Source organism: Eleginops maclovinus, chromosome 10 (assembly GCF_036324505.1).
Source record: "Eleginops maclovinus isolate JMC-PN-2008 ecotype Puerto Natales chromosome 10, JC_Emac_rtc_rv5, whole genome shotgun sequence".
Lineage (NCBI taxonomy): Eukaryota > Metazoa > Chordata > Actinopteri > Perciformes > Eleginopidae > Eleginops > Eleginops maclovinus.
In genome coordinates this window covers 8,457,920-8,474,869 of record NC_086358.1, presented here as the reverse complement: position 1 = coordinate 8,474,869, position 16,950 = coordinate 8,457,920, and positions in this window count along the sequence as shown.

Genomic DNA, 16,950 nt, shown 5'->3' with positions numbered 1-16,950 from the left:
CAAAAAACATCCTGTCAAATTATTCTGTTGGGTTCTACTACTGCCCTCAGGTTGGCAGTATACATGATGAAGTCACATCAAGAGTAATGTCCAATGTAGATTTTTTTCTGAACGTATGAGCTACATTATGAAAAGCAACTGATATTTTAATCAATTCTTAAGTTATGTAACTGCTTGGCTTGTGGCTAAACTTTTCCTATGTTAACTGACTCATTGGGTTACGGGTTTAAGCCAGGCTAGTGCAATGTTTTGAGAAGAGAAGAGAAGGCAAAGCAAAGAAACATCTCCAAGCGTTTGTAAAATAAACATGAAAAGAGACAGCGAATGTTAACATGTAAAAGGTCAAAAAGGGCAACACGGTTGACTTATAGTTTGAGCTAATAATGTCCCCTTGGCTGTGTAGCTTGTTGTGGTTTTCTTGTGTTTTAATGGTACATGTCAGCTTTGACCCAACAAGCCAAAGACATACAGTATAATGAGGACAAGAAACCTTGCAAGGATCACAGACAAAAGGGCTCTGTCTGGTAATAATACTGGTACAGTCTGTAGGTGGACCACATACGTGCAACATGGGTCAGAGTCTGTTAATCCTCAAACTGTGTCACATAATGACTTGACAATGGTGGGAAAAAGACACACAGTACAGACAGTAGACAGACTTTGGATATGACAACATGTTGATAGTTGGCCCTGCCACAGAAAACAGATTGGCTAAACACAAAGACAAATCTGTTCCTGTTTGGCTTTCATTTGCAACCAATGTTTTATTTTACGATGTTTTATAATAAGAGTAATAAGCATGCTTCTTCATATAAAACACATATTATATTCATGCTAAATTAAATATCCTTTTTAAATGAATGGCAGCAGAAAACGTCCTTATTTTGAAAATATTGTAGTGGGTATTGATTATAGATCCGTTTTTATGGTGGTGGTTAAATGAAGCAGAGACATTAAGTAAAAACTCAATAAGCACACTCTGTGAATGCAGAAACAGAATTCTGTATGGTGGAACAAAACAATGAAAAACCTTCATTCCTCCAAGAGGCTACCTTTGCTAAACTGCTGACATGCAGGGATGACAGGATGCTGCATGTTTATTTTTGAAGGATTCCCCACAACAAGCACAAACCTGAAGGGTGGATATTAGTGTTAGGGGCATCCGCAGGCCATGCCCCCCCTGATCCTCCAGGAATCCCAAGTCGCCTGCAAGACAGATTGTGGTCCTGACCTCAGACTGCATTTTGGACAATGCTATAATCTGGATGTTCCCTATGCACTGGCTGTCAAGTTACTCTGCTGTGCCGTCCAGTTCAGTGGACTTTTCTCCAAATTCAACCTTTTTGGAACAACCGTTCCAGGAATTTAACACAAATATATTGACAGTGAAAAAAATCTTTTCATAATTTTAAGATATCTTTAAGCTTCTATAGCAGTTCCAAGTTATTTAGCTAGCTTTAAGGGAGCTGCTAGCCGGACTTTGCTACCTTTTGGAATTAACCAAGCTGTTTCCCACTATTTACAGTCTTCATGATCAAGCTTAGCTAACACGTGAGAAATGTAACCATATATTTATACCAACATGATAGTGGTATTGGAATTTGCATTTAGCTCCTCTGCCCCATGAGGATACTTGTATCACTATTGCACCTGCCATGCATTGTCCTGATTACTCACCAGCTGCTCCTTTTATTTTTCCATGTATCTCCCAACAGCGTTTCTCAGTTTGTCACATCCTGGTCTTGGTCCCACTGCCGTGTCTCTGCAACTTAACTTCTAACTGCATCTGCCTGCTCTCGCCCCTGCCTGCAGCTTCTCCAGTCCCCAGTCAAGGGTCATCTGTTTTCCTCCGTTCTCATCTGCAGTTAACCAGCACCTCCAATCTCTTCAGGCCACCCTTCACTGCTGCCTTCCAATCTTCAATTTTCCAGAAAGCTTATCTGCCTTAAAGCCTGCTAGTGTAGCAGTTGGAACATTTGGTGGCTCTTAGTGGAAATATCAAAAAATATTTTGGTAGACAGCGATGCATGCTGTTATTTTTCCCCCTTCACATCTGACCAAGAGACTCCTAAAGTGAATAGGGAACATGTTTTCCTTTTTAATAGGATACTTATCTAAAAGCTTTAATTACATGAAGACTTTTTACAAAACAGGCCGTTTGCTTTGACTAAATAAGATACTGTATCGACATCAATTTACATGATGATTGTTAAACAAAAAGTTTAGAGTAAAATTGAGTAAGATACCATTAAAGTATGAGAAATATTAAGAAATCAATCCTTGTTTATTTTCACTTTTTTTGCATTAGGCAATCATCACTTTAAACATACTTTTGAATGAAGCTTTTCCTTTGATATACAAAAAAAGATTCTGCACTGAGTTCAACTGAAAGGCCAGATATTCAAGCACTTTTAGAAAAGCATGAACTCAGCTAAAAGTGGATTTTATGTGCCTGGGTGGTCGATTACACTCATGATGCTCAATGTAGGTTAGAGAAAGGTCTAGAGAGGTCTAGAGAAGATTCATGTCAGCCCCACTACTTGTAATAGAAGAAGTGAGTGCAAGAGCATGTTTCTGCCACCTTTAGCTTCCTGGAGTGGCCTGTGTAACACCAGGCCGAGCCCGAGAACGCTGAGAAGAAAAAACATGTAGGATGAGTTTAGGAATAGGCTCTTACGAAGTATTGAACAGCCTTTTCTCTTATTCTGTAGTCGCTGAGATAAAGTGTGTGTGTGTGTGTGTGTGTGTGTGTGTGTGTGTGTGTGTGTGTGTGTGTGTGTGTGTGTGTGTGTGTGTGTGTGTGTGTGTGTGTGTGTGTGTGTGTGTGTGTGTGTGTGTGTGTGTGTGTGTGTGTGTGTGTGTGTGTGTGTGTGTGTGTGTGTGTGTGTGTGTGTGTGTGTGTGTGTGTGTGTGTGTGTGTGTGTGTGTGTGTGTGTGTGTGTGTGTGTGTGTGTGTGTGTGTGTGTGTGTGTGTGTGTGTGTGTGTGTGTGTGTGTGTGTGTGTGTGTGTGTGTGTGTGTGTGTGTGTGTGTGAGCCCTGCCATGTTCCCTCGACTCCATACTACAGCTGTATGAAGATAAGGATATCTGTGAGCAACCTCACAATTTCTCCATTGGTGTAACGTCTATGAAATCGCAGTTTCTCAGCAGGGGAAATAACCTGCCTACACCATTTTTGGGGGGAAATGAGTCCTCAAATAACCCACTTTGGTTTACCATTACTCACTCAGTACTTATGTAAGAGAAAGACGAGAAATCAAGATGTTACTGTCAGCTGGATGTGTTTCACTTATAAATAAAGTCAGAGCTAAACCAAGACCCTGTAGTGCGCCCTACCTGAGCTGTTCCCTATTTCTTCAGACGTACAAAGCTACTGCCACAGCAAATCAATCAGTCCAGGAAAGGGAGCAGGGGATGCCACTGTGCATGAACTGAAGGCAATCAGGTATAGCCCAGATGGCACAATGAAATACAAGCTGCAGCAATGTCTCCCTCTCCTTTACCATGGGACACAGCACACACCCAGCGACACAGGAGCACAAGTCATGCCACTTTGTATGGTTGATAATGTGACATGCACAACCCTCAAAACCTCAGCTAGCGGTTTCCAGAGCCATTATCCAGCGGAAATTGAGCCTTTTAATGTGATTTATAGTTACAAGGGCACTCAGAAAATCCTTCACACACTTAATATGGTAGTTACCTTTCATATATGCTCTTTTTGTTCAGTAGATAAACATTTGAAACCTGGATGGCTTCAGAAATGATAATGTGTCTCTTAAAATGTGTGATTTATGTTTTTTAATTTAAAAGTATCAAGTTTGTGCATCTGCTTTCCACTTTTACATGTATGCAGTTTGTTCTCATATAAGCATCAAATCTTTCTGTAATGCAACAATGAACATATTATTTTCCATTGGAATAAACAACAATCAATGACAGAGCCGGATCAACAGCAGTTTGGTTCTGTGCCAAGCACTGACTCCCTTGTTCATGCAGTCTAAAGCCATCTCTGATCAGTCAGTGTTTGCAGAGGTTCAGCACCAGGGGTTAGAGGTGCCTGTGGAAGAGAAGAAAATCCGAGTTCAATTTCGAATTCTCAATAAGTGCCATTGACCCACATGGCAATGAGTACATACTTCTGCTTGCACAGAGTATAATAACAAGATACTAAGGTCAGAGTTTTGGGGTCTTTCCCACCTCTGCTCATTCATACCTGTACTTAGAGCTTTCCATTTGAGAGTGTATCCCCCAAACATGTTAATTTCAAGTGTGAACAGGCACCAAAGATTGCTAGAAGGTTATGTTTGGAAAGGTACTTGAAAGAGGAACCCAGAAGCCACGCTGCACGATACGAACCCCCTCCATCACAACCTGCCGGGGGCCAAGCAACTCATAGCTGGGGGCCTCCTGCTGCTGCACCATTGGCTCTAGGCATATTAATGAGCCCCATTAATGGTATTTTAATGGTAAAAATAATTAGTCTCTGGCCTCTGGGGAGATGAGCAGCCTCCTGAATCCCATATCTCTTATCGTCATGCTGGTGTTCACCTCCCATTCCAGCTTTCGGCATCAAAGTCGTCAGGTTGAAGCTCCCAGAGCTGCACTCTCAGAGTATGTTTGCTCAGCTCCAGCAGCATGTTCGTCACATCCTCAGCAGTCAGATGGGATTCTGTTATTCTGCTGAAGCCTCATGAGTTCTGCCACGGCAGCAAACTGAGCTTTATAAGAGCTGATGTGCTTTCAGAGCTGCAGTGACTGATCATATAAGGGTGTGCTGAACAACACCCTGATCATGGGCCTGTAGATGCATCTGTTCCCTTTAATACACTCCATGGATATGTTGTTGCTGTATATCTCAATAAAAACAGGCAACAGCAAATGGCAGTTAAAATGTTACTTTGTATTCGACTAAATCTTTTGGACAACTTAGGTTATACTTACCTTGCAGATGCAGATTGAATACAGCAGTAGTGGCTCCGTCAGTAGGGGCTTGGACTGGGAATCGTAGGGTCGCCGGTTCAAGTCCCCAAACAGACTTGAAATATGGAAAGTGAACTGCTGCTTGGAGAGGTCCCAGTTCATCTCCTGGGCCCTGCTGTGGTGCCCTTGAGCAAGGCACCGGACATCTCCAATCCCCCCTCCCCATTGCTCCCCAGGCGCTGCACGGTAGCTGCCCACTGCTCCTAGTACTGGGATGGGTTAAATGAAGAGGACCAATTTCACTGTTTGTGCTCTGCTGTGTGCATGCATGTGACAAATAAAGAGGGTTTCATCCTCCGATTCTATATTGATATTCAACTATGTCATGGCAGGTGAACTTCTAATTGTCTAGAGTGAAGTTGTTTGTATAAGCAGATCTTGAAAAAGCAATACTGCAGGCCTAAGGACCAGCGTGTTCTGAACAGGCATGTTTTCAGCGGGCATTAGTTATAGTTCAGTAATTAGAAACGGGCCTGTGTGTGTTTTGGCTACATTGATGATGCAGCAATAAACACACCCTTGTAGGATTCACATTTATGCTCCAGATAAAATTAATTCACAAGAGACGGTCTTCTGTCTTTGAAGTAGTCTTGCTGCTGGCTAAGACTTTGAAATAAATAAATAGATAACACTGAGGGCAAAAAAACCTGTTAAAGATATTCCCTCAGAATCAATTCCTGCTTCAGAGTCAGAACCGCCACTTTAAAGACTGTTTAGTCAGTTCGAAGGCATGTGACATGAGAAGCTTGCCCATTAAATTCTACTTTAGTAGAAAACACAAGGGGGGGAATTAAAACTCTGGATATAACCACACGTATTTTGGGCTGTAAAACTAAGGTTTGAACGTCAAAGGTATCTATTTTGTCATGCTTATGGGAAAAGTGTGTGTCTGTTTGCTTTAGTGTAGGCTTTGTAATAATTTGGAGGCATGCCAAGCATAGCTGCAAACTCAGCTGGTGGTTAAAGGTGTCAGTTACAAGCCTGATTATGATTAAAATGTATTCTGAATATGTAACCTTTGTTTAGTCTGGGGACAGATTAAGTTATTTAACACATTAAGGATCTTAAGAATTCAGGCAAAAACTCATTTTTCATGTACTCTGCCCGACACTGACGTGTAACGTGCAATTGCAAAAGCTGTAGGGGTTGTTGACAAACATGAAACTGAGCAGCATGTGTCTATTTTCCAGGAGGAAACTCAATTCCTGTCCTGCAGTGTTATAGATGAGAAGGCCATCAAAGCATGTGTGGTATGCTAAAGGACTACCAATGGTACAGTATTTTTTACTTGGGAAGCATGGTTAATCCTGTTTCAGGGAGAAATCAGGAGAGGCAGACAGATACTGAGTTGAAGAACATCTGTAATTCCTCCAAAAAACCGTGTCAGCTGACAGCAATTTGCCCATTGCTTCTGCTCATTGCAATGATTTTGTTCAATTAAGATACCCATCATGCTTCTGAGAGGGTTTCTGCTCTTACGGCTGCGGGATACTAGATGGGCTGTTGCGCAGCATCAACATGCACATAGCATCTCTAGACATTGCTTATCAAAGGTATGGCCACAAATGGATTTCACTTGATAGCATGTTAAACTTAAAGTGCTTGGGGGAATGGCCACATAGAAAATTCCATGTGATGTTAGAGTGACCTTGCTTCATCCTCCATGCATGTCTTGCATTCAGTATATCAGCAAGGCCACATGGTGGGCCGCTCTTAGAAAATAAAAAAGCTTGAGCATCATCTAATTTGTTATCAATATTCACTCAGATTGCGTGACTGTCGGGTTGACCAAGATGATATCACATATATTTGCATGTATATTACAGTAGTACCTCTACAGTAGCTATATTCCCAAAGGGAGTGTCAAGTCCAGAGCCTTCATGCTAAATCGAACATTTACATACTGGCAATCACTCTCAGTAAATTTGCTCACACACTTTCTTCAAATCTGGTATAATATTTGCACGCCTCTAGAGCATGCTTTTAATGGTATGTTTGCAAAGAGTGGTATGTTTGAGTAACAACATTTCTTAATAAATCTATGAGCAGTGTGACTGCAAAGCCTCTTCCATGTGGTTACCGTAAAGATCACCATAGCAACAAGTGAATGGTATGAAGATATTGGATCGAACAAGAGGTGTGAAATGCATGTATAGAAATATGGGAAGACTCAAGCCCCTTTCCTACTGGACTAAAAACACCCATGACACCAAAGATATTAGAGAATATCACATAGCAGAAAGAATAATATGAAAGGCATACTTGTGTAATGGGAAAAGAGTCTCTAGCATACTTGGATTTTCCTGTGTTTTAAAACCTGCTCATACGCGCACATTTTTTTTGTGGGAACAAAGGGTATGAAAGCTTAGAAGAATAACTGACAACCAATTGAAGAATAACAGTAGACAAGGCATGACGTTATAAAAGCATGCTTCATATCTACAAAATAAAATATCAGTTTGATCTGCTTTATCACGCTCCAATGGAAATGTAAGTATTTATTTCTTTTTCAACATTTAACACAGTCAAAAATAACACCCATATTTGCATGTGGAATAAGGAGCCCCAAGAGAATGTGCTCTACCTCTAGAGAAATCTCAAAGTGACAGCGGCAGTGACAATGGAGCTGCATAGTTTTGTGTTCTTATTCCTGGCCCAGGTTTTAATATGTGTATTGTATGATTATGACTATTCACTGCTATGACTCCTACACTGGCCGTGTGCCAAATGAACTGCTCTGAGGGTATTTAAAATGACAATTTACACTCATCAACGTGAGTCCAAAAGGTGTGATTTAAAAATAAAATGAAAAAAACAACTGAAGAACATTTAGAGGTAAAGTTCACAGCACAGCCCACAGTACAGCATCTCTAGGACGAAGTCCCTTTTCTGTGTCAGGTGTTGAAATGCCCTTGTCACTTTAAGTGGCAGATCTCAGGACACTTAACATTCCTCCCCACCCCCACGGCAGATGCATGTGTGGAAAGTCACCTGTGGAAGGACAGTGGAAAGTAAATGTCTTGAAGGGCAGCCCAGGAACTCCCTGTGAAGTAGGAGTGCTCTTACTGTAGAAAAAAAAAAGACAACTCATTAGAAACCTTATTATGCGCCATTATACGACCATATCAGACCTTCCATATCGGTGTGAAACCATCGAAAAAGCTGCTTCTCATCAAAAGAAAAAATATTTGTTTTGATGATCTCCAATGTGGCTCTCCAATTTGGATTCACAGCACTCAGTGGGCTCTCATTAAAAGCCTTGAAGACAAAATAAATGCAGATTTTGATTAGCAAAGGCTCCTTCTTTGTAATGCTGGAGCTCAGCGCTGTTTCAATGCTTTCTGCAGGATAAAGAATTGTTTTCAGTTGGTCCTTTTTAAACATGAACAACCAGCAATTACATGTGGAGTTCCCCAAGGGTCCATTCTAAGACCACCATATCTTGGAAAACAATAACATCTAACATAATTATTTGGTTGACATGCTAAAACATCTGTCAATAAAGCAAGAGGATTCAGGACCAGCATGTGCATTGAGCAAATGTTGGATTTTCTCATTTTCTTTTAAGTAAATAAAGATACAAACTAAAAAATATATATGTGTGTGTATGCCAAAGAGAAGCCTGTGCTCATCTCAAGCATTAGACTTAAAACCATGTCAGGAAGTGTGCTGTAGTACGTATTTACCACCACCACCAGTTGTTACTTATTACTGCTCCTCTTAAATCCCTTAAATCAAACATATTTTTGATATTCTTCTCTTTTTTGCATGTTAATCCTTATGTAAAGCACTTTGATTTGCCTTGCCTTGCCTTGTACAAGAGCTGGGACTGGCACTGCACTGCACAGGCACTAAACCGTTTTTCGGTCGGTGTGTTTCAAGCATTATCAGCGTAGTGTTCTTTTAACAGGGCTCATAGGAATTATTGCATTGCATGATTGAATGGTTTATGAAATATGTCCAAAGGGAAATATAAAAATCTTTTCGTCCCTGATATAAAAAGAGAAAATGTTGTGATAGAAAGGTATTTAACAAGAGAATTGGCGAGAAAGACAGAGCGGGCTGGGGTGGAAAAGCATGTGTGTAGGTGAATGCATATGTGGCGGCGTGCATATATGCATGCACACAATACCTGCCTACATTACAATTCAGGTCTGCTTTGCTTGCTTAAACTCTGGTCAGCTTAATCTTCAATTCAAACGAAAATGCTCGCCTCGGGCACTTGTCTCAGCCCTTTCTGTCATTTAGTTTTCTCTTTAATTTCCTCTTGCTGGTCATTTTTCACAGAGAATTTTCTACTAGGCATTGAATATCCCTGCCAAGGTAGAGCAGAAAGCTGGACAGCAGGGAAGACAAGATGAGAGAGGAGCTCGTGATCAGAATCCCCTATATAAAAGAGCCGACACGTGTACCTCTATTTGGGGTTTTCTGCAGGTGAATGTATGGTTTCCCACGCGTCAATGGCCACATGTGGGTAGTAATGATTAAGGGCCGCACTGAGATAGTGCCTCTTGGTGGTAAAATAGAAGAACTGGGCTCTTAGATAAAGTTGTCAAGAAAATTGAGAAGGACGTCATAAATGTGGAGCCATGCTCGACTAAAATGAGTTTTATGAGGGCAATTAAAAAATAATTGTCAACTGTTTACATTCTTCAGGATTGTCACACTTTAATAGCAGTGACAAAAAGCAGGCATCTTCGCTTTGTTGCAGAGTATTTTATGTCTTTTGGTCTTGCCCATAGCAAGTATTACATCTTAGTTTAAAATAAAGGTCAGCTGATGAGGCAAGTATTATCATTTTACTTTGTTTGCCCTCTAGCACTGGAGTTGCATTGGTTGCTTGTTTTGAAGTATGCTGGGTTTACGCTTGTATTAAAAGGTCTGCATTTCCTATCACGTTTTTATTATATACTTGAACACCTTTTTAAAAGATGTTGACAGGACATTTTATGCTCATTTTCAGGTTCATGTTTGTATTTTGGGCCGGCTGTTACAATCTCTAACCCAACATTAAATGATAACTTAATAGCTCTGCACAGGCTGCAGATATGGACCAACATTAGCATTCACTTCCAGTTGTGTTTGTGTCCCTTGTGGAGTTAAGTCCAATCCTCTTTTTAGCGCTGTTTTGCTTTGCTTTCAGGGAAATACCAGTCTTTAGCTTTTAAATGCTCCACTCTGTTCACCAGCTAGTTACTTTTTCTGCCTGCTGTTTGATGCTGGGCAGGTAGCATGCAGCGGGGTTTTGGAGCTTTTTTGCAGCCTGCTGTGGCTGAAAACGAGTTTCAAAAAGTTTTAGGCTGGAAAACGGTGATCTGAAAGAGAGTGAAATGCTGTGTAGAGCTGAGGGGAACTGCAGAGTTAGATAGTGCTGCTTTAAAACTGAAATTTGCCTGAGCATAAAATATGGTATCTGTCTCCTGCAAACACAATGTATAATATGTGACTCTGTAAAAATGGTCCTGTTACTTGTCAGTGTTGTGCTATCTTACTAACTACTGAAACCATTTTCATCGGACACCTTTTTAGACAAACAAGGATCACATCTTTTTACTTTCTCTTTGCACACATGGCTAGTTCCTTGGCATTGCACATAAAACAGGTACCAGGGGATCTTTATAATTGATTTTGAAAATCAGCAATCATTATAAACAGTTATGAGAGATAAAGAGGAGTAGTACATTTCTTATGATCCTCTTCTTCTTCAAATCAGTAATTATGGTCACCTCCTTTCTTTCTCTCTCGGCTGTTTCCACCCTGGCTGAAATGAGGCTTTCAATACAAAAAGAAATATTAACAAATTTGCTAAGGGGGAAATCAAGTCCATAAATCAACAACACACAACAGAATTGCTCTCAGCAACTCACTGGTGTTAATCTTTCTGATGATCTTTTCCATCCTGACATGGTTCAGCATCGACAAATAGGAATATAAATGTGTTGCTGAAGGAATGGAAAAGTCACTCTGATGAAGAATATGCCATTTGTGTCGTGAGGTGAAAGTAGACTCGGCCAGACGATTGTTAATGATGAAAATACCTCACCACACTCAGGATTTATTTGGCTTTTTACTGGTTTAGAGAATGGCACATTGTGTAATGTAAAAGCATGTCTCCTCACCTTTTTGGTGTCTGAAATTGTTTCTGCAAAATGTGTCAGCCATGTCTTCATAAAGCGGGTTGTGTGTCGTGCAGAGTATAATTAGATATTTAACCCACAGGAGATGTTTAAAGCGTTCTCTATATAACCCAATTACAGGAATCCAGGAAGATGATTGCGCAGAGAGTGATTGGAGAGTGAATAAATGTACCAAAACGGTATACAATTTAGCAATTAGATTATATATTGCTACTTTGGAGCTGAGATGGAGCTCCTAACAACTCCGATTTCTACTAATCATGATTAATTAGATGTGTAATCAATACAAATATTGCCAAATGTCTGCTCTTGGGACTAAGCTGATGGAAATTGTTTGATCTGGACGGATTTTTTTTATTTTTTTTAAGTAAGACAGAAAAGACCCAACATAGGTCCAATATGTCCATATGATAGTCCATTTTTAATTGCATTTCTAATGTTTGTTTTGTTATGTGTTTACCTGCCCAGAGACTGCAGCTTTTAGCGATAATAGCATCTCTTCTTTTTTTGAGATGAATGTATTTTTATGCTTAGTTCAATATATATATATTAAATGTTATAATTCCCTTGTGCGTTTTTTTGTACATATTAGTCCAATTAGCAGACACTGAAAGAAACTATATTGGAAGTGTAGGATTTCTTCTTAATTTGTGCAAAAACGTTAAACTCCTAAGCCCAGGCAGGCACCATATGTCCCATAGTTTGATTAATCTAATGGATGAGTTTAAATTCACATCCACTACTCTGCCTCTTAAAAATTAAACATCCAGATGGAAGGTAAATTTGGGTTTTAGTGACTAACACCTGAACAATGCAACTTGCTTTGCATAAATCTCAAACTACAGACTACTTCACACATACCTGGACTCTAGCCCAAGCTTAATTGTTCTCTTTTGTGCCACTATCAGGCAGGCTAAGCTTTACCAAATCAATGTTTCTTGCAGCCTTACACCGGCTTTTTGGTGAGGCTCATAAATGAATTTGAGAGCAAGGACAGCAAGCACAACCATAAACATTTAATCTTGGGGCAGTGGAATTTGAGTTTCAAAGTGTGTCAACATAGACTTACTTCCATAATGTATTAAACATGTCCTGTGCACTGAGAGAACTTCCTCCGCCAGAGAAATCATAAGGGACCACTTGAAGAGAAATAGAAAGAGAAAGATCGAGTAAAACATGTTTTTGCTGTCCCTACTGAAGAACTTTAGCAGCAGGGCTGGAAAGCTAGAGGGTGCTCATACTAGTCATATGGTAGTTTGCATGACCAGAAATCAAACTCAATAGACTTCATAATCCATCCTAGTGTTTTTTTATATTTAGTCGTAATGCCTTTGCCTGAAGAAAACCCAGCACATATTCATGTTAATGTAGTCAGGGCACTCTGCATCTGCACATTCTTGGCAGCTGCTCAATTAGTAATGATAAATCAGCGCAACACACCCCCTCAAATGAAACCACAATTCAAGGACATCAGAAACTCAGCTGGCAGGGTCAGACACAGAGAGATGAACTTATAGCTTACTACAAACGTATTTACATAATGGTGTGTCGATTTGACATCAGGTAATTTACTGCCTGCCCCTCAGGGTCAATCAGATGTAGTAAACAACACAGTGCTAACAGAGGCGTTGTCGAATCCAGTTTGAATGATCTGAAAAACAAAGATGAAAGCATGATGTAGTCAAGTAAAGAAATTAAACAGTGTTCCCTCAAAGACCATTATCTAGGTCTTATGTACACAAGCAGGTTTTTACAAAACATATTCATGTTATTATTGGGCAACAACCTCTACTGGCTCTAATAATTATTACCAAAGTAAGTAAAGAAACTACGACAATTTCAACAACCTCATCCATATGGCATGTGTTAGTAAATGTAGAATAGTGATTTGTGATTTTCTCAGTATTCAAACAGAGGAGTTTAGATTATTCTTTATCTTTGGGATTTTGGACAAATGGATGACCAACTGCACGAATGAGGCTTTGTAGACAAAAAAAAAAGCCTTAAATAATTGTGGAAGGAGGCAAGGACTTACCAGACATGACATATTTATGTAGAAGTTTCTTTACATTCTACACTTATTATGCCAGCTGCTTAAGCCCTATCGTCACTATGGCAAGAATCTTACAATAATCTTTCATCCTCTTAAGAGAGGAAAAAACGTTGCCTCAGAAAGCTCCTAAAAAATATCACAATTCGTATGACGTGAGATTATCCCACACAACTTTGCAAACGAAAAAAAAACTGCAAGATTTTGACGCAAGTTGTTGAAAAGAAATGAGGAAGCCACAGGGGTTCTTAGTTCACCTTTCATATGATGTAAGGTGGCTCACATCAGACAAAGTGGGGGAAAAAGGCGTTGAATAAAATGTGGAAGTCATAGAAAAATAATCTCTGTGGCAGAAGGCTTCCTCTTAACATTTGATCTGTGGTAATTTGTCAAATTTCAGGGTATTAAACTCAAATTAGTGTCAGTGGAGAATGTGATTGTCTCTGCAAGGCTACAACTGAAAAAACATATATTTTTTAATAGTAAGGGCAAGCCAATTGCTCCAATGTAAAGCCCTCTTTCTGACTGCTGACAAGACTGTTCATCACAGATGTCTTTCATTTGATTCTCAGCTTTGCTGCTCATTACGTATTCTGATGGAATAGGAGCCGAAGAAACCAAAGACCTAAAGTGTCTTGATGAATTTAAAGGCATTTGATCCAGAACACACAACAGAGTTTAGAATTTTATGAATCTGAGCATCTTACTTTACATTAACAAAAAACATCAAAGCTAACAAACTGCAGAGAATGCCAAATCAGTGGTTCAAAAATATTTAATGTCTGATATAACCAAGAGCAAAATAAAGCATGTTATTTAACAATATTAATTATACGAAGTGGCCAATGTTACAATCATTGTCATTTGATTGGAGTGGCATGCAGAAATTGAATAATTTATCCATTAGCCTTTTTTAGCTTCTTTGATTCATACTAGTTTACCATTTCAGGTTTAAGCATTTACTTTTAGCATTCAAAATGTTTCACCACGTTTTGCAAATGTATCCAAATACATTTAACTAAAAGCTATTTAAGGTGTCTATTCAACTCTATCTGTTAATGTCCTTATAGCCACCTCGTTTCTTCTTTTTTTCACCTTGCCTCAGATCTGTGACCAATGAAATATTGACCAGCCTTGTTTCTCTACTTCTCAAATGCTTTTATTTGAACATTATCTTAGGGCATCCTTCTCTTATAGTCTAGCTGTTTACATTTTTTAATCATAACTCGTTAATATTGCATTAATGCTAACCAAGCTAGGCACTAGCCTAGCTTCCTGAGGCTAATGTAAAATTGTAAATGACAAAATTATACATTCTTTAGTTTCACACAATTTTCTATATTTACTAGCCAGGGGTTTTTCGAGAAAAATATAGTAGGCTTTGGCACTGATCTGGTAAGATATATACATTTTCAAGAGAATATGACAACCATACAAGATGGCGGCACGGACATTAACAACAATGGGACGTTGGAGCTTGGTAAAAACAAAGCTGTCTCAGCCGTCCTACGCTCTTGACATGATTTTCATATTTTTTGAGTAATTATACCGTTTTTGATGAACAGAAATATTGTTGGCATCACTTCTGCAAAAAAACCAAAACATTTTGGTATGAGGGCGCCCGTCTAAAAGTAAGAGGGCGCAGCTCCCTTGTTACCCGGTTTAGACAAAACTCTGCTAGAGTTAGGAAGTGTGCTGTACTTTCGATAGGGATATCAATTGTATCCGTCACTGATGATACTTTGTTTGTACACTGTCTTCTAATATCGTTTTCAACACTTCATGTCTTGTACAGGTTCTTTATCTCCAGCCTTAATTACAAGTGTGTTTGACTTGCCATCGATGTATGTATAGGGAGGGCACAAGTCATTTAAAAACTGTTCAAATTCATATGTCTGCTCATATGTGATGAATGACATTCTATTTGGCAGATATTGATTAAGGGGACCAGCTCCTATGTACATTTTATAATTGAAAGCCAGAAATTAAAAGCGAATAACCACATTTCTAAATTCTGATGAATACTTGAGGCATGTTTCAAGGCTGTTTAAGAAGATTTTCACAATGTGGAACGAAATAAAAGCAAACTGCATAGTCGATATAAAAGACACGTTCAATAACATAAATGGCGTAAGGTCGGCTTTTAAAATGTTTGAGCAATAATGTTAAGAATGTGTTCTGTATAATACTAACTCAATGGTACGGCCTTCATAGAAAAGAAATGCAATAGTCCGTAAATAAGATATAACAGATATTTTCCTATAGAAAAAACTTGACTTGTTGTCCAAATTGTTGTATTTAACAATTATAAGTTCCACACAAGTTTGATGGCTAGTGTCCCGACATTAAATGTATAAACAATCACCTTAAATGTGCATCTGATCATTTGATTGGTAAACAACAAGATAAAGAAAAACAACACTGTATATTTTAGGGTCAATCTTGTATACAAAACATAAATTACCTAACTTACAGTAAGTGACAAATATAAAATTAGAATTTTATAGATTTCAAATGTTACATCTGGTAATTTATACTTGTGTATAGTGCTACAAATTTATTCCACCCAGGATATTGTGTGGATAGTCAAATTTGGAAGGGAATATCTGAGTCATAGTTGAGATTTACTTCTCAGTGATTCAGACTTGGACTCGCCTCAACTACAGCAGGGCGCACACAGCTGAGCACACACACAGGGACACAATATGACTTACTTTAATGAATTCTCCCGCTGTCAAAAGAGTAATAAACTCTCAAGCAGTGTGATTTTTTTTTTTTCTGTAGCAGAAAGCACAGCAGTTCATTAGCCTTATCTCTGTTAAATTTGCACACCATGGAACAGCATACGGAAATCAACCCTGGAATCCATCGAAGTTGGACTTGGCAGGATTTGGTTGTTCATTAATTACATTTCGTAATGAGTATTTCTGTTGAACATGATTATTAAACTGGTGGATAATGGCTGTTGATTCCATTGCAACACAAACATATCAAACCAAGTCCATTGCTAATGTCATCGGGTGGAACATTAATCAAGCTTTTAGGGTTTTGAGAATACGTTTTTTTTGTCCTTGAAACATAGGGGCTCTGGGAATATCAATTAGACCCTTAATTGATTGCAAACTCACGGTCTGAGTCACATCTCAATCTATCCAGCTCTCTCTCGCCCTGTTTCGCTGTACAGTGGCATAAGGCAAGAATGGCTGTAGTCGGTTTTGTGGAGGGTGAAGAGCAATAACTTAAACAACAGACCAAACACATTAAAATAAGACCAGTGAGTTTACAAGGACACACCAAATAAAGAGGTTTGAACTCTCTTTTGTCTTGGAAAAGGATGAAAAAAGCATTTAAAGTAAGAATATAAAAGGTAGATTTGCAAAGCACAGGCATCAATGGAAGGGAGAAAGTGAAAGAGGAAAGAAAAGGATGTAAAAAAAAAAAGTGATGAAAAGGAAAAGGGACAAAGTGATAAAAGGAGAGTAAACTGGACTTAGATAAGATATGAACAAGTGAGAAGGAATAAAAGGAGAGAGCGTGATAAGAATTCAAAACAAAATATCAAGTCCCAAGTTTCTATTGTACTCATTTTCACGTCCACTAAAGCTTAGGATGTTATATAAAACTGTCCCCTAAATCCCGTAAGCCTTTTTCCTTCGTAACTGACCAATGTCCGTGGATTTTTTCATTGTATGTGCTTTGTTATTTTAATACAAAATTGATTTATTCCAGTGTTGAGTTGCTTTGCATTGCCTTCACAGTAGAGCTTTTCTTAAGGCCAAA